The following is a 19467-nucleotide window of genomic DNA, read 5'->3' as shown; positions in this document are numbered from 1 at the left end:
TACAGTACTATATACATTACATACTATAAATGAATACATTTACTATCTTAAGGGGATACCTGTAAGCTGATGCCATGTGATCAATGCCATGTGATCATGTTTCTTGTACTTATTCTTTTGCTCAGATTCTAAATTACGCAACTAATAGGAACAAAACACTTAATTTGTGTTAGGAACAGAGTTAGGGAATAGAGATAATAAATCAGTAAAAATACCAAATAACCTCAATCTCTCACCAATGTTAAGTTTTAGCAATATGTACTGTCTTTTGATATTATTTTATTATCAATATGTGTGCAACAATTATTAACTTTTGGCTTCTTGGTAGCAAACACCATATGTTGAAATCATTTGCAATCCTCAGAACTATATGTCTCACTGAATTAATCTGAAACTGATCATAAGTATTCTCTACATATATAAAAAGGATTGCAAATTATTGCTCACTATTAGGAAGACTTTGTCTTTCTTGAAATTATATGAAGAATTTTCAAAGTATTGGCCTCTCAAAATAGAAACTGAACAGTTTCTGTTAAATGAACAGAAGTCAGTGACTATTAAAATTCCTGACATACTACAGTTTTGTGAATAAATTGCAGTGAAAAGATGAAAATACCAAGGTGGAATGTTAGGTTAAAAACAAATACTTGCTGTTTCCCTTCAAAATTCCTCAAATACACAAATTAATAATATTTTCCTATTATCTTTTATGTTAATTAAAAGTTTCACAATACATGAACTTTTAAATTCTAAACATGGTTTTTGTTTCATTTTATTGTAGACAGGGTTTTTCTGTGTAGCCCTGGATGTCCTGAAACACTCTGTAGACCAGGCAGTCTTCAAACTGATTCAAATTCAGATTCTAAATTCTGACTCGGCCTCCCTCTGCCTCTGCCTTTGCCTCTGCCAAGATTAAAGGTTTGTGGCACCATCGCCTAGCCTTATATCCTTTTATAAAGTTGTTGATCGGGAGAAACACCAGTCTTCCTGTCATCATTGTTTACGTTTATTATAGTGGTGGAGGGGGTGCTCTTAAATAGAGACCAATTCAGCACCATGGACAGAACACCAACCTACCACAACACAAAAGCTACCAGATGCATTTACTTAGGAGAAGATACAGGCAAATAAAAACAAACAAACCAGAATTAAAAAAACAAAACAAAACAAAACAATAACAACGATCACAAGAAACACAGACACAAAAACAAAACCCATAAAACATAAAAGAGTTGGATAGTGAAGATGTAGGGATGATCTGGGAGGACATGGGGAAGAGGAAGCCATGGTCAGACTATTTTGTATGGTAAAAATATTTTTAACAATAAAAATAAATAACCTTAGGTGTGAGCACTGTTTTGTAGACACATTAGTTTGGACTGGATTCTCCACAACTCTGCATTCTAACTGGTTGTGGTTTTCTGTAATGGTCTCTATCTGTTGCAAAGAGAAATTTCCTCAATGTGGGTTGAGGACTACACTTATCTGTGGATATAAGGACAAATATTTAAAATATAGTTAAGGATTATGTTGGCTTAGTAAAGTAGCATTTGTGGCTACTCGTCCAAGACTTTATTAATCTTGCTACATTTTCCAGCACCAGAAGTGGTTTCCTTCTTGTTGAGTAAATTCTAAGTCCGGTAAGAGAGCTGTTGGTTACTTCCAGGGTATGTGTGTCACTTTTGCATACTTTTTTCAGGGTCTCATGTTATGATAGTTGTTGTTGTGGTTTATAAGCATCATGGCTGGGAAGAACAGTTAGTTGCTTCCCTTCTTTGAAAGCTTACCTGATGCCCTCTGGAACCATGAAAGCTAGTCCTCAGGTCAGTTTCAGCTCAGAAAACTCTGGGGCCTGTATCAGAATTACATGATGCCTTCAACAGTAGGAACATGACACAGGGGGAAACCAAGGGCAATGCAATAGCCTGTAATACTTTGCAAGTTTTCTTGAACAATCCTGACCAACAATTTCAAAATGGGCTTCTTGTATCTATTGCTGAGATTTTGTTGTCTTTGGCTTTTGAAGAAAGCACTGTCTACCCAGCTGACAGAATTTGATCAGTCCTAAAACATACACAGAAGTGAAATTACACAGACAGAGCAGGTTGTATTTAAATATTTATGAATATGTACACACACACATATATGTACATGACAACAACTAATGGAAGAAGAGGCCACAGATTTGAAAGAGAATAAGAAGGAGCACATAGGAGGGCTTAGATGAAGGAAAGGGAAAGGATAAATGAAGTCATTATATTATATTCTCAAAATATAAAAGAACTAGTTACAAAAAAAGAAATAACCATACAGTAGCCACCTCTCCATTTAGTAGACCAAGAACCAAATGTGTATGTAAGGATGTTCATCTAGATAATACAAAGTTTACAAGTCTACCACCTTCTGTCTCATGGAAACATAATGGCCCTTTCAAAAGCATGCATCATTTTAATAAATGCATTAAAGTGTCATTAGTTTTAAAAGCACCTAGTCACTCAGGCTATTATTCCATGACTTTTAAAGCTAGCTTAATGCATATTGATGGTGTGAAATTGATAGAATTACAAATTGAGTTTCCCTGGGCACAAGTTAAACCAAGAGAGTAGGGAGAAGACTGGTTAATATTACCCTCTACTCCTCTTTTCATCCATGCTACAAAATACATTACTCTGACCCAGAGAAAGAAATGAACAATTAGTAGGTTGAACCTAATGTGATTTTTATGTTTTTTTTTTTTTGCCTCAGAAAACTTTCTTTGGGTCATCAAAGGTTCATCATTTTCTTTGGGGAATAAGAAATAATCTTCTCCTTGGAAATTAAATTCATATTTTATATATTCATTTTTGAGAAATAGATAACTCCTTACTGTCTTTTATTTCTTTGTCTCAACTTCGAGGACCATTCAAGATATTATTAGTTCACATTAGCTATCTCATTCTACCACAATTTATCAAAGTCAATAATGTTTAGGTAGTTTAATACTTGAGCTAAGTATTATGTTAATAAACATTATGAATACTAGTAAAACTGTGAATAATTGAAAAATCCAGAGTTTTGGTTTCAGAAACATGTGATACACTAAGACTTAATTTTAGCATGTCAAGTAGATTAGAAATGAATTTTCACTATGTCTTTTAGAAATATTAAGAAACAAAAAGCCTGGTCATTTTAATTATATTTGAAGGAAACAAAAAATGATTTCCAAAGTACAAATTGCAAAACAAAGCTTATAAGTTGGAAGTAAGACTTTAGTGTCCCCTCAGGGGAGAAGCACTAGACATTCTCTGTAGTAAACCCTCACCAGAACTTGCAAGGCCTGATGATGCTAGAAATACTCGTTTCTAAAAGCAAATTCTCTTGATTTTCAAAAATTGTAATTTCAACCTGTTATAAGTGAATGTCTTCCTGACTTTTAAAGTACATTTGTGAAATAAATCTCGTATAGGCAGTCATCTTGGGACATGTGGGAAAGCCTATGCGCTTCACTGAGGCATCTGTGAAGTTTAACATGATAGCAGTATTGAGAAGTTCTGGTTGGGTTCCAGCAGATATACTGTGATTATGTGAGTTCTGAGTTAATGTCAATATAAATATCCTTGAATCTTTCTAGTGCTGGAAAGGGCTGCCCTAGTATGGAACTCCTCTGGACACAGGCTCTTTGCAAGACCAGATGGAAAATAGTGAGAGTCAATAGTATAATAGTTTAGCATTAATACTTTCTCCTGCTGTTCTGTGTAACTAGGTTCCTCTCTACCATCACTCCTGAGTCATCCCTCATACTGTGTATTGTCTCCCAGGGTGCCAAGTGTACAGCTGGAGACACAGTTGATTTTAGGTGATTCTCAGATAACTCTTTAAAAGCTATATATGAATTTTTCCTACATAGTAGAAAAATAACATATAAAACCTGATATTTTATGGGTTTCATTCTATAGATAAAGTCTAATGAAAAGCACAGTGTGCTTAAATAATATTAAGTAAATATGAAACATATTTAGCAATCGTGGAAATTATAACCGAGTCCAATTAAATTGACATTCTTGGAGTTTTGTATTCTCTATGCAGAAAGCCTGTATAGAGACTTGTCTAGCATTGCTAAGAACTTGGTCTTTTGGACTGTCTTAAGATTGCAGTAGTCTGGGGTCAGTTGGGAAGGGAGAAAAGCTCCCCCTTTCTCAGGACTAGGGGATAGGGATAAAGGAGAAGAGGGAAGGAGGTGGGACTGGGAGGAAACGAATAAGAGGCTAAAATCGGGATGTAAAATGAATAAATTAATAAAAGAAAAAACTGCATTAGTATAAACTGGGCTTAGTGGCTCACACCTTTAATACCAGCACTCAGGGAGGCAGAAACAGGCAGGTTTCTGAGAGTTTGAGCCCAGGCTGGTCTACAGTGTGAGTTACAAGAAAGCCAGAGATACACAGAGAAACCCTGTTTTGAAAAACAAAAACAAAAACAAAACAAATGAACAAACAAAAGATTACATTAGTATACTGTGGGGTTTCCTTTATTGGTGGTCAACCTTCAAAGTAGAAACTCCTTAGAAGGATAGATCTTAAAATCCAAATTTGATTTATATTCTTGATTTCTTTTAAAGAGAGAAGTACTTATGAGCACATTCTTTCTATAGAAAATATGCCCACTTCTATCAATTATAAAAGGTGATAACGATGCATTCAGGTACCTGGAGCACAGAAAATATTTTGTTAAGGTAAAATAAAAATGATAGACTCAGGACCTTAGTATTTTAAACAGGAAAGAAAAATGTCAGGCTGCTAATTTAACACAGGAAGCATTTCAGAGATTGCTCCTCATTTTCCCCCAAAAATAAAAAAAAAAAAACACACTGAAATAAGTATACACTGCTAAGATACTCTTGAATTAGAATATGCTAGTGTCCTTCATGAGGAATAATACCTGAAATGTGTATTTTGAAGTACAGTACAATAGCTTATATACAAAAGATTGGTCTTTAACAATATCAGGAAAGAAGTATGTAAGTATTAGTATATATATATATCTATATATATATATATATATATATCTATATATATATATATATATATCTCACAAGCATTTTAAGTATGTAGTCAATACTTTAGATAGCATATCTATATAAATAACATTTTGTGGCTGCTCAGATTTATAAAAAAAGGGAATGTTTGGATTTGATGTACTTGTAAAATAACCTTAAAGAAAGGTTTTAATTGTGAAATAATTACAGATTCATAGGAAATAGAAAAGAAAATAGAGAGGTCCTACATACCCTTCATCCAGTTTTTTTTCAACAGGTGTATTTTATAGAGCTATAGCACAACATCAGAATCAGAAAATCAACATTGGTGTAATGTATCTAAAAATCTGACATTTTATCATGTGTGTAGGTTTGTGAAACCTTCATAATCAGGATGCACCTTGAGAGTCACACTTCTCTCAAGTTGTGGCTAAGCTCAGCAAATCACTTGTAGTTTGTAAAATCACTCATTTACACACACACACACACACACACACACACACACACACACACACACACCTTGATTTTAGGGCATGCTAGTTTGAAATTTGCCATTGGCTAATTATTTATACTTCTGATGAGTTTTTCTGCCAGCCTCAGTTGCTCATCTATAAAATTAGTCTGGGGACTGTGAGGTGTCTCAGCAGGTAAAGTTACTTGCTTCTAAGCATGAGCTTCACCCAAACCCATAGGTAGGAGGGCACTAACTCCTAAAAGTTGTCCTAGGAACTCCACAGAGGCTCCCTAAGATGCATAGGCCCAAATACACATGCATGCACATGCACACAATCAAGTAAATAAATAAATAGATAAATAAATAAACAAATAAGAAATTAGGGCCCAGTGTTTTTCAGAGTGGCACAATAGCTTGATTGTTTCGTTTTATTAAGATATTACCTTAGAATTGGTTAAATACAGGGCTGGCATTGCTGCAGCAGAATCTAAGATGTAGATTCCAAACTACATGAGGCTGAAGCTTGGCTAGTTACTCATGCTCTGTGGTCACGAGCACTAGACACTGAGGGCAGTGTTTGAGAATCTGCAGTTGAGTCTCTCGCTTGGCTCCTCTGCCCTGGAGAAGATAGAAACACCAGGAGAGAAGCCTTCCCCCAAGTGGCTTCCTTACTTGAAGCTTTAGGTGTCTCCTTTCACACCAATTTAAGGTTCCAAATTCCTTCATTTGGTTGGTTCTACAACTCATTTCCATTATATATTGTAAGCTGTAGACATTAGGAGATGTTCTATCTCTCCAACCACATTGAAATGAAATCCAGATTCATCTTTTTCACCTTGGATAATCTTTATGAAAAAAAAAAAAATCTCCTAGGAAACACAAGCACTGGGGATTTGGGAACAATTTATTCCCCGGATGCCTTTTGGAGACACCTCATTACTTAATCTTCCCTTTAGAAAGGCGCCATTTCCAAGTCTTCTTTCTGAGAAACATCAGTCAAGGGTCATCCAAAAACAGATGGCCAACATGCTGGTCTAGCCAGCCTGGCTGTTGCAGATTCTAGTCAGATCGTTTTAATAACCAATCAGATAGGGCCACTTTCGCCTTGGTGCCCCTCTGTAGAGAGCACCCCTGTGTCCAATTTCCCATGACCTTCATGAGTTTGGCCAGAGCATGAAGGATGACTCCTTGAAAGGAAAGGGTGGTCCTGGGGTCAGTGGTCCTCGGTCCTTTCTATCCTCATTGAACCCAAGACATTGGTTGCTCTCTGGGGCCCGCAGGCACTGACACCAAAGCGTGCATCTTACCGGTTCCTTTGCAGACCGTGTCCATAGCGCTGTCCAGAAGGTGTCCCTGCGCGCCGGGTAGGCTTGGGCCGGGCCGGGCTGTCGGGCGGTGACAGGGTGCGTGGCGACGGGCTTGCGCTCCGGCTGGAGGAGCCGGCCCTGGCCCGCTCCCCCCGCGCCAGCCCGGTTAGCACACACGGTGCGGCGGCAGCCGGTGCGCTCGGGTCCCCTCGGCCTCTTGGCTTCTGGAGCCAGCGTGGCGGCACCTGGAGCTTCGGAACACGTGGAGACACGCACCGGAGATGAGAGACTCGATACGGGTAGGTGGGGGCGCAAAGACGCTAGCGTCCAGAGGACCGATTACCCCCAGGGTCCTCCTCTGGAGCTCACAAACGGAAAGTCAGGCTGCTGTCACCAGGGCCTGTGTAGACCACAAGCTTGGGCTTCATTCAGCTCCCTGCGGGATGTCGCACTGCAGTTCCTCCGGTTCCCACCAGTTGGGGGAGCCCCATCTAGGGCGGGAGATGGGTGTCTGTATTGTAGGGCTGTACTGACACCCTGGGGGCGGTTGTGAGCCTAGGGCAGGCGTATTCTGAGATATAAAACCCTGGAAACTGCAGTGTGGACCAAGGTGATCTTTAGGACAGCTTGTCTTTGGAAAAATTCCCCTCCCCACACAAGGCTGCTTGGGGTCACCTAAGGAGACGGCACTCCCAACTAGGGACAAACACTTATGCAAATGCAGGCCCTTTCTAACTTCACCAATTACTTTACCCACTTCCTCCAAGCAAGGTATTTGTCTAACTGTTCTGATTTCTGACCCAGGAACATACATGGCCATTTACTTTCTGGCTCTTAGGAGATAATGGCATTAACAGAGCAGCAGCAACAGATTAACTTCTTTAATATTAGTGAAATGGAGATAGAATTTGTGCTGTTTTTAGGAAAGGCTGAACAGACTGAGAAGGCTGGAGAGAAATCGTGTTTGAATTTGTTAGTTCAAATACAAAAATAAACCTCAACTTCTCTACTCGCCTTTCTGGAAAGGTAAGATTCTAAAGAGACCAGTAGGAAGACAGAGTTCCGGTTAGTCTATAAAAACTTCCAAGTCCTCCAGAATTCTTCAGCACTAGTCTAGTTGCTCTTCTTCTCATGACCTAAGGGGTCAAGGCCATCCACAACCGGTGGCGAATGACTTCCACGTAAATTTCTTACTGTTGTGGGCTTTTTGTTGTTGTTGCTGCTGTTGTTTTTACTTACTCCTGTTCAGCATTTGTGCCCTTGCAGGAACCATTCTGTAAAGGCTGTTTCTGTCTTGTCTCATCCACCTACCTCTGGATAACATCATAGTCCCTAGAGTTCTGACCACAGATAGTTTTACATAAACCTTTTCCTCCTTCCCTGCCATCTGCCACCTCCCATCCTTCATTTCTCTCTTTCCTTTTAAAATTGGTCATTAATAGATCTTAGTATATACTTTGACCCACTCACTCCATTTCTGTTCAGGCTCCAACCTTTGAATTTAATCTTCTATTGGCTTTTAATGGATAGATGCAAGTTCCCGCTATGACTTTTGGTTAAAATTTGTGGTTGTATTTTGTTTCTTTTATTAGCTTGGTTTAGGTTCTCTCCAGTTTGGGCCCTTGGTATTTGGTTTCCTCTGTCTGCAGCCCAGAGCTTCCAGAGTGTCTGTATCAGATACTGTATTCCTTGAACTCCCTGTGAGTCCTTTAATGATCATTGTGGAGCCAGAAAAAGAAAGTACAGAAGAAATCCAGGTGATCAGTTGTAAAGTGAAACAGCTTGGCCCTTACAACATAGATTTCAACTGTTTGGAAAGAAACATCATTAAATTTTTATACAGAAGACTGAAACTTTTAAAACGTAGAGTGCGGTGTGTTGAGTGTGAGGGCTGGGCTGAATATACTGGGCAACCAGGGTGGAGGACTTCCCACCAGCGGCTGTGTTCCTCAGTCCTTGGCAGGATAGTGCACAGGCATAAAAAGGATCTTTTGTAATTGAGGATATAATAAATACCAGGAGCCTAACTTGAAACTAAAACTTTATTTATTTTTATTTAACTGTAATTTTTTGAGGGTTTCATACATGAGTACAGTAGCTATGATGTCTTCTTTCTCCCAAATCCACAATCTCTTCTTTATCATATATGTATATATACATACATATATGTATATATATGCACACATACACACATATATACATATGCACAAATGTATATAACTCTACTAAGTCAATTTAGTGTTGATTATAGGTATAGGTGTCCAGGGCAGACCACTTGAAATTGAACAGCCTATGTGAGAGGTCGTCTGCGGGAAAGCCTGTAGCATGGACTGCATGGAATTTTTCCTGTCCATGCTGGCATGCTAAGAGGTAGTTAACTTTTAAAAATTATTCTATATTCCTGCTCATTGAAGTAGCTTTCTGGGGGCAGTCATTTATGCAAAGTAATACATAAGCAGGAGAAGTAGTCAGTACTCTTGTATTGAGAAGGGGGTAATTTTGGTCTCATGGGTCTTTTCAGTACTTGTATGTCTTGCTATGACTTTCCTCATTGCTGTGATAAAATACTCAAGAAGAGAAGCCACAGAAGGGAGGATGTGTTGGGGTTTAAGTTTTGAGAGGATACCACCATAATAGAGAACACGCATTAGTTGGCGGGTGTGGTGGTTGGTGACAATGTGTCGTCAGCTAGCAAGCAGAGAGATGGGCACTTATTCTCAGACTGCTTTCTCCTTTTCATTCAGCCTTAATTGTGCCTGGAAACTCCCTCATGGACTTGTACAGTCCTATTTCCTAGATGATTGCAAATCAATTCAACTTGACTGAAAAGATTTGCCATTGCAGCACTAAAACAAACTGGCAGAAGCTCTCTTAAAGGTGCATTGGCTTAGAGTCTTCTAAAAACCCTTATGAAGATTGGAAAATAGGGTTAGAATTCCTTAAGCCATATCTACAGACATTTTTATTAGTTAAAACAGTATTTCAGGCAATTCCTGGTACACAGCATGACTATGAAAATTAAAGTACTAGCTAATATGCCTTCTTTAATAATAGATTTGTGAAATGAAATGCAATACATGGTGAATTTGAAGAAATCTCATTACCTCTCTGAGTCTATAGACCTTCACTGTGATGTAAAAATAGTATAATGTCCTGTCAGGTGTATGTCAAAGGAAGCAATAGAAATGAAAATACTCTATGATCTTGAACTACATATTTATTATCAGATACAACAATAAAAGGGAGCCACACAGAAATCACCCAATGGACTGAGTAGAAAAGAAATATCCTGTAAGTTAAGTCAGGCCTGCATGCACACACACTTATAGATATTGTTTTTTTGCTTGGATAGGGAATTTATAGATCATTTAATTTGTCCCATTTTACATGTTAAGAGATAAATATTCTTAAATTTTCCTATGGTCATATTAGCACACCAAGAATACTGTTGAAAACTCTATTATAAAAGGATGGTACAACCAATGAAAAAGAGGTCACAACTTTGAAGCATGAGTGGGGAGGGGTAGTGTTTGGAGGAAGTAAAAGAAAGGGAGAAGTGTTATAATTAAATTATAATCTCATTTTTTTTAGAAGGGTGGTGCTTTGTGAAGTGGCAGAGTCAGTGTTTTTTGAGTGACTATTTTATGACAGCTAGTTGTTAGAAATACAGCAAAGCACAAAGTAGTTACCATTCCTGCCGTCGGATACCTGGTGCTCTAATGAAAAGAGCAGTCATTTTTGCCACCAAATGTCTTAAAGTTCTTAGAATCAGAGATGTAGTAATGAGCTCAGGGGCAGAAGGTGATGTGATACGAAAATATTTCAGATTGTTAGATGTCAAGCCAACAGGACTTACTGATGGTTTGAATCAGATGAGAAAAAGTCAAGAAGGCCAAATTATCGGCCTGAGCAATTGTATGATTAGGTGTACAGCTTCCTTAGATGGGGCCAGATTGTAGGGATGCTTAGAATGGGGTTAGAGGAAATGATTTGCTTTTCTTTGTTTATGCAATATTTCAAGTAATAAGGAATATTCAGTTATATTTCAATATACAATATTTCAAGTAATAATCAAGGATTTTTGAGCTGCCATCTGGCCCTCAGAAGAGACTAATACAGGTTGGGAGTCAATACATGAGAACTGTGTTTGAATATAGAATTCTGTTATTGATTGTTGGTCTTGCTGAGTAATTGCAACAGCTTTCTGTTATTACGTTTGATCATACTATGAGGTTTTGGACCAAAAGGTAGATGCAGCTAGTGTAGTAGTTTTAGGAAAAGGGGAAATAGACTGTCATCAAATTGGAATGAATATCTTTAATAACTTATGCAAGGTGTAGCTAGCTAGTAATGCACTGAGGGTGACTGTTGAGGAAAAAAATCACCACAGCAGCAAGTTTCTGAATTATGGACATAAGAGATCAGGGTTGGGCCCATCACGGTGGTGTGTCACTGAAGGTTGTGTTCAGGGCATTATTTTACAGGATAGCTGTAGTTTTAAGAGTTGCTTATAAAGTGTTTTGTGGTGTTAGAGCACCAGTGTATTTTTCACAGTACAACTAATATAGAGACATTGGTTGTAAGAGCAGTACAGATGATACAGATGCCAACAGATGAAGCAGACCCTGGCAAGGATAGCTTTGAGATTTTACAAGTAAACTGTGATCAGCAAGGCTCAGCTGATGACATGGCTTCAAATTGTGCATATTGAGAATTGCTTTTGTGTATGTAGCCTTGGCTGTCCTGAAACTCACTCTGTAGACCAAGGTGGTCTCAAACTCACAGAGATTCGCCTGTCTCTGCCTCCCGAGTGCTGGGGTTAAAGTGTGTGTCACCACCACCCAGCAGCATATTTAGAAATTTAACACGTTTACCCTGTGACTAATTTCGGTACTCCATTGCTAGAGAGACTAAGAATTGAGGGACTTAAAAAAGTGTTTGGGAGTTATTACCATTAGGCGTTTCTTTTTACTTGTGTCGTGTTTCTCTGCACAGTGCCTGGTACAGAAAGTAATGGTGATGTCTGTATCATATTGAGTACTTGACACTTTATTGCACTCATGCCTTGCCTTATTTTATGCTTTCTCCAAATTAGTATATAATAACATTCAGACAGTCCTTATATACTCTGTTATTATCTCTTGAATAAAGTAGGTACTTAATGAAAATTGATTCCATTAATGTGTCTTAAAATGTGATAACATATTATTTCAGAGTAGAGGACTACCTGAAATTCCCGGGAAGGAACCTTCTGTCCCTGAAAGTAGCACAGTATTAATCTCTGCTAAAAATTATACATGACCATGATTGAATAGCTGAGACTTAAAGGGAGTTATGGAGGTCAGTAAGAGACAACCTATGAAGACAGTTTGAAATCACCCCAGTGTTTTTCAAATCTGTTATTATTCTTATCTTTTCTATTAAGTTCATCTGCTTCAAGAACTTTTTCTTCTACCTTAGCTTTTTATTATTGAAAAATGGATTTTTTATACAAAACAAAGATATAGAATAATATATTATAGAAATAGATTTTTTATACAATATAGTCTATAATTTTTACTCCCCCTCCCAGTTCCTCCTGTCTGGATTCTCACCCTTTCTGTCTCTCCTTAGAAAACAAACAGGTATCCAATAAATAATAAAATACAATAAGATAAAACAAAAGAAGCAAATCAGAATAGGATAAAACAAACAAGAAAAAGTACAATAAACACATATAGATGCAGAGACACATATGTTCACACATGCAGGAATTTCTTAAAAACACAAAACTAAAAGCCATAATATATACACAAATAACCTTCAAGGTGGAAAAAGAAAAATGGCTCAACATTATGAGATGAAGAACCTCCAAGGATGCCACTGTGGCCACTTTGTGTTAGCCATCCACTGCTGGGCATGGGGCCAACCCTTATGAGTGGTTTGTTTCTCCACCTGTGGAAGCTTGAGCATACTTAACAAGTCTGTCAGCATATGGAACTTCTAAAGGCAGGATGGCAAATAGGTTAACTCCATTTCCTCTATCCTAAGCAGATGTTACCAAGAAGCAAGAATATTAGTGATAGTCCTTATGATTCATAGGTGGTCTTACATGCTTCCTTGACAGAGCCATGGGCTGTCTCTGTGATTGATTGGACTTACTAACACTTTAGTAGAACCTGCTAGACTTCAATAATGACACATTAGTAAGTATGCATGCATTAGATTTAAGTTCACATTTATTTAAGACAGCTATGTAGCCTGTCTATGTATATGGACACATGTATTATAGGTGAGGTAGTATTCATTTTCAAGTTGTGTTTGTCTGTCTGTATGAATGTGTGTCTTATGTGAATGTCTATTTATGTATATGAGATAAAAGAAAACATAAGTGTTAGGATTTTATTTAAAATGATGCCACATGTACACAACAGATATTATATGAAAGAAGTTTTATTGGGGGGGGAAGGGAAGCAGAAGAGAGTTAGGGCCTGAGGGAGCCGTGAGGGCAGAGAGAGAGAAAGAGACAGAGACAGAGAGAGAGAGAGAGAGAGAGAGAGAGAGACAGAGACAGAGACAGAGACACAGACAGACAGACACACACACACACACACACACAGAGAGAGAGAGAGAGAGAGAGAGAGAGAGAGAGAGAGAGAAATGGGGGGAGTACCCCAACAGAGAAAGGGCAGAGAGGACAGCAAGAGAGCAAGAGAGAGAGAAGACCACCGGTTATGCCTGAAGTACCTGGCCCAGATGATGTCATAGAATGCAAGTACTGACATAGGATGTTGTCAGGACCTTAAGGGTCCCTAAGGGCAGGCCAGTTGAATTGCCTGCACAACATTCCACCAAGGGAGTATTAAAGTCATATCTTTAGTTCTGGCTTTGACATTAAAATTGACAATAAAATCTAAAAAGTCTTTAAAGAGTAGTGTGTATTATATAGGTTTGCCAGTTCTAAGAACTTATTAAAGCAGGCCTCTCAGGCCCTCCTCCCCTTCTATCTGACTCTAACCTATCAGTTCACATCAGGACTAGTTACATTGTCTTTCTCTGTGGCCTGGCAAGGCTGCACCCCTGAAGAGGAGGCCATCAGAGAGCCTGCCACTGAGTTCATGCTAGAGAAAGTCCCTGCTCCCCTTATTGGGGAACCCACTTGGTGACTGAGTCTATGGGCTAAATCTGAGCAGAGGTTTAAGTCCTCTCCATGAATGGTCCTTCAGTGAGGTATCATTCTCTTCAGGGGCCCCAGTGCTCAGTTTTTATGGCTCTGTTGGTCTCCGTTTGGAGCTTCTGTCCCCTCCAGGTCTTTCTATCTCTGAGAGGCATCTAGCCTGATTTTATTTATTTATTTATTTTGTTGCCACTATGAAAGAATAGCAACAAACATGGTTATGCAAGTATTTTTTTGTGGCAGGATATAGAGCCTTTTGGGTATAAGCCCAGGAGTGATAAACCTGTATCATAAGGTAGTTCTATTATTAGATTTTGGAGACCCATTCACTTTGAGTGACACAGTGGTTGAAGAGCTTACACACCAACCCACAGTGAGTACATGCTCTCTCTCTTTCTCTGGTGGTGGCCATTTTGGCTGAAATGAGATAGAATCTTTTTTTTTCCCTTAAGATTTATTCATTTATTATTTATTTATACAGTATCCTGCCTGCATGTGGGCCTGCAGACCAGAAGAGGGCACCAGATCTCATTATTGATGGTTACGAGATACCATATGGTTGCTGGAAATTGAACTCGGGACCTTTGGAAGAATAGTCAGTTTCTTAACTTCTGAGCCATCTCTCCAGCCCCAAGATGGAATCTTAAAATAGTTTTAATTCACATTTATTTGATAGTTAGATATTGAGCACCTTTGAAAATGTTTAATGCTATTAGTAGTTTTTCTTTTAAGAACTATTTGTTTTGACAATTGGCTGCTTTATTGTTTGGAAGTTTTGTTTGTTTTTCAATCGAGCCTATTGCTACTGGGGTTCCACTCAGAAGGAGGACCCTGGGTAAGATGCTCAAACCTCATTCAGAAAGGCAAACAGGATAGACATTGGAAGAGGCAGAAAACAAGGAACATGACAGGAGCCTACTAAGACTCTGCCCAGCAAGGTATAGAAGCAGATGCTGAGACTCATAGCCAAACTTTGGACAGAGTGCAGGAAATCTTATGAAAGAAGGGGGAGATAGAAAAACCTGGAGGGGACAAGAAGACCAACAGAGCCAAAAAAATCTGGGCACAGGGATCTTTTCTGAGACTGATACTCCAACCAAGGACCATGCAAGAAGATAACTTGGAACCCCTGCACAGAGGTAGCCCATGGCAGGTCAGTGTCCAAGTGTGTTCCCTAGTAATGGGAACAGGACCGTCTCTGTTATGAACTCAGTGGCCCACTCTTTGATCACCTCCCTCTGAGGTGGGAACAGCTTTACCAAGCCACAGAGGAAGACAGTGCACCCAGTCCTGATGAGACCTGATAGGCTAGGGTCGAATGGAAGGGGAGGAGGACTTCGCCTATCAGTGGACTAGGGGAGGTGCATGGCAGGAGATGAGAAAGGAAGGGTGGAATTGGGAGGAGATGAGGAAGGGGACTATAGCTGGTATGCAAATTGAATAAATTATAATAGATAAAAAGGAAAACAAAAAAATTTATTATGTATATTATATGATCTAAAGTGTTTAAACCAGCTTATTTTTAACTATAAATGTCACTCTAACTTTCAGGATATGTGCATACTTGAATTTGTGTGTGCTACTTAGCATCCATATATTTTTAAAATTTTATTTTCCATTGTAGAATTTTATTTATTCATTGACAGTTTACTATATTGTGTACACCGTATTTTGGTCATAGTTGCCCCCCTCCTCCTGCTTACTCTCCCAGCTTCCTTTCTGCCACCTTTTCATCTGACTTCATGTCCTTTCTTTTTGTTTAGTAACCCACATTTTAACAAGGCCTGCTGCTTATGGTCCTTTGTTGTCAACTTCCATTCTCCTTCACCATACAGTATATACAGAAACTATACTGAGTTATTTCTCCACAAAAGTGTAACACCTAAAGGAATATGGCTCTGGTAGCCCTACGCCCTGGCACTCAGATCTTGCAAGGGTGTTTCTGCAGACCACGGCAAGTGAGCACAGGCTGAGGCTGTCACTAAGATGCTCCAGATTCTGACCTTACCGTTGTGTCTTTGTGCATGCTATTTATCCAAAGTGGACATTTTATGTCCTCATTATTTCTGATGAGCTATTTAATGCTTTTCTTCCAGTGAGACGTCTTCCTGGTAACCTAGTATTAACTATAACTTAAGACTCCCTGCATCATACTGGAATGAATCTTATCCTTGTTGCCTCTGTTAGGTAATATGATCGTGATGGACTCTGCTGTGGGGCTTGACAATCAAAGGAACTCAATCATTGCCATTTTATAAAAATGAATAGATTAATCCATGAATGAAATTACTGTTTCCATTTTTTTCTCCTAAAAATGTACTTCATGCTAACATACTTTGGGCATGTGCTATAATTTCTTGCTTGTTAGCTTCTGTTTTAGTAATAAATATGGTTTCTTAATGGCTTTGTGTCTCAGTGGGTGTCTACATTTCCCAGAGAGACTTTATAGTATTCCTGCTCTCATCAGCTTTCCCTTCTCCATTTTCATGCACTTTCTTGCTTCCACCTACAGGCATAGACTGGTTCCTACTACAGCAGGAAGTCTGTAAGAAGCTTCCTACCAGGGACTGAAGATTGCCTTGGAATCAAGTGATCCCTTTTGCTGGTACCTGATACCTGTTCTTCTGCTCATCTTACTTGCAGATCACCTGGCTCTTGCTGCTCTGCCTCAGCTTTTGACTATCTGCCTTGCCTTCCAGCTCTGGGAGCCTCCAGCGCATCTCTGCCTTCCCTCTCACTCATCAGCTGTTTGCGCTGAACATCCATGTAGTCACTGATATATTTTTCCTCTTTTTGTCTTGGTTTCTGACTGATGGCAACATCATGACCTTTGACTTCTCTGTGTGATTGAAATGTATGCTATTTAATACAGTTACTTTTGAGCACTTCACCTGGTTCCTGCCATTGTGTATTATTATCTTTAGCTGTGTGCCAGGCCTTGTCATATTGTTTCATTTGAACAAGGACACTATTTTTATACCCTCAGGATAGTAGAAGCTGAGGTGCAGAGGTGGCAAACTCTAGCTCAGCTGCTGTTTTTTTAAGCAAAGCTTATCCTAATGAATCTAAAAGTAGTGTTCAATGATGTGTTCTTCATTGTGGTTGTGCCTCCAATCACAGTCGCTGGAACCTGAGATAAATACAGACACTTGGGCCTTGCTACAGATGCATTGAGGTAGAATCTTGAGATGGGGATGTTAACATATGTATTTTTAGTTTTTTTTTTTTTTTATCCATTATGAGGGCTGCAATTAAGCACTGTTAAGCCAGTGATTACTTGAAATATTGTCAGTGCGTCTTTCACTTAAAATGCTAGTAGCCATTGATATCTGTGTAGCAAAAGGTGAGTCTTCTACATTTAGTTTCTCACTTAATTAACCTTTGAGTCAATAACAGCTGTATACTATCCAGACATAGGATGAATTTGATTTAATTAGAGGCTAAATACCACCTAAAGGTTATAGTTTATTGCCCAATAAGAATTTAAATCCAAATCCTTTTCATTTTTAAGTATTGTGCTAGTGGATGCATCAGTATCCCAATACTCATATATTCCAGTGCACAGTATATTGTAACAACCAATGTATATTACTAATAGAGTAAATGTTCATCTAATTACCCCATTTGAGGATTTGTTATGCTATTTTAAATTAAATTAATTTATTCACTTTACATCCTTATCAGAGCTTCTCTTCTCCTCTCCCCTCCCCTTCTCCTCAGATAAGGGGAGGCATTGCCCCCCTTCCAAACCATACCAGCACATCAAGTCATATCAGGACTAAGCACATCATCTTCCACTGAGACCAGGCAAGGTAGCTCAGCTAGAAGAAAGTAATCCAAAGCAGGCAGCAGAGTCCATGTCAGAAACCACCCCTGTTCCACTTGCTAGGGAACCCACATGAAGACCAAGGTGCCCATCAGTTACATGTGTTTTGGGGCCTAGGTCCACTCCATGCAAGCTCTTTGGTGCTTCAGTCTATGTTAGTTGACTTTGTTGGTTTTCTTGTGGAGTTTTGTCCCCTCCTTGTCCTTCAATCCTTCTCCCAATTCAATATCCCAATACTTGTGTTTCCCAATGCACAGTATGTTGTAACAATCAATGTATAATTTTACTAGTAGAGTAATATTAGTAATTCATTAGTAGTTAATATGTTCATCTAATTACCTTGTTTGAGGATTCTTATAGTTTCATTATTGCTCATATGATAAAGTAAATTTTCCTTGTAACAGCATAAAATATCTCTTAGCACGTGTCTTCCACCAGCCTCTCCAGTGCTGTATCCCTCTTTATTTTTTCTACCATCATGCTGAATTTTCAGCCATTCTTGTGAGGCAATGTGTTAGTCACTGTTCTATTGCTGTGAAGAGACATTTATGAAAGAAAGCATTTGTTTGGGGGCTAGGTTACAGTTTCAGAGGCTTAGTCCATTATCATTATATCAGGTAGCATGGCAGCGTGTGTGACGCTGGAGCTTTAGCTGAGAGGTTCACCCTATTCTGTTTCTCAGGCTGAGGCAGGGTGGAGGAGAGAGAGAGAGCGAGAGAGAGCGAGAGAGAGCAAAGGAACTGGTGGTTTGGGATTTTGAAATTTCAAATCTCATCCCCAGTGACATACTTTCTCCAACAAAGCCACACCTACTCCAATAAGGCCACACCTTCTAATCCTTCTAAATACTTTCAAATAGCGTCACTCCTGATGACTAAGCATTCAAATATATGAGTCTATGGGGGGGGGGGTATTCTTATTCAAAGACAGCCAAAACAATGGCATGCCTTTGCAGTTACATTTGTAAGTAATTGGTGGACCATACTGTCCCCTTCCCAGACTGTATCAACTGGAAAAGGCTCATGAAAGTCATGGATGTATAGATGAGCTTCATTATAAGTAAAGTTAGATAGATGGTAGCAGCAGCTTGGATCCAGTCTCTGTGACTTTAAACTTACCACCGAAGCACAGGTGTAACACCTGAAGAATGTGGCTCCAGTGGCCCTCAGCCCTGCCACTCAGATCTTGCAAGGGTGTTCCAGCAGACCATGGCAAGTGAACAGAGGCTGAAACTGCCACTAAGATGCTCCAGATTCTATAAACTGGCTGCCTGCAGGGTGAAGGAGACAAGCAGTGAAGAATTCCTGCTGTATGTCTGGAAGAGAGTACATGACTTCTCCCACACTTTCCCCATTCAGTTTATTCTTCTTTGATTTCACCATCAGCTTAAGTGCCACTTCCTGGTAATGCTCCTGTTATCCATAATGTAGAGTACTTGGCTCTCTACTCAAAACTCTCAGTTCGTACCTCTACCTCTGATATGATATACGTTCATAAGTAATGGAAATATTTTTTCATACAATATAATATGATCATGGTTTTCCCTTCCCCCAACTTCTCCCAGATCCTCCTTACTTCCCTACCTACCCAACTCTATGACTTCTTTTACTTTTTCTTTAGAAAACAAACAAACAAAAAACCAGAATTAAACAAAGGTACAGGTACACACACACACACACACACACACACACACACACACACACACACACA

The 19467-nt window shown here is 39.1% G+C and overlaps 1 protein-coding gene across 7 annotated transcripts in view; it reads left to right on the top strand.

The window, feature by feature from the left end:
• The window catches only part of LOC129690631 (nonsense-mediated mRNA decay factor SMG5-like), a 124869-nt gene that overhangs the window by 28340 nt on the left and 77062 nt on the right, over window positions 1-19467 (top strand). The window contains exon 3 of one of the 7 annotated variants that reach the window (XM_055626370.1): window positions 16444-16536. The exons of 5 other annotated variants lie outside the window; for them this stretch is intronic. The gene's annotated coding sequence lies outside the window, so the exon portion shown is untranslated. Of the gene's footprint in view, window positions 1-7041; window positions 7075-16443; window positions 16537-19467 lie in introns of those variants that run through there. One more of the 7 variants, XM_055626373.1, reaches the window with a different exon arrangement.

This window comes from Psammomys obesus, unplaced genomic scaffold (assembly GCF_907164565.1).
Source record: "Psammomys obesus unplaced genomic scaffold, mPsaObe1.curated_primary_1811, whole genome shotgun sequence".
In the NCBI taxonomy this organism is placed as follows: Eukaryota; Metazoa; Chordata; class Mammalia; order Rodentia; family Muridae; genus Psammomys; species Psammomys obesus.
Note: the sequence above shows the minus strand (reverse complement) of the source record. Positions and strands in the feature narration are given on the sequence as shown.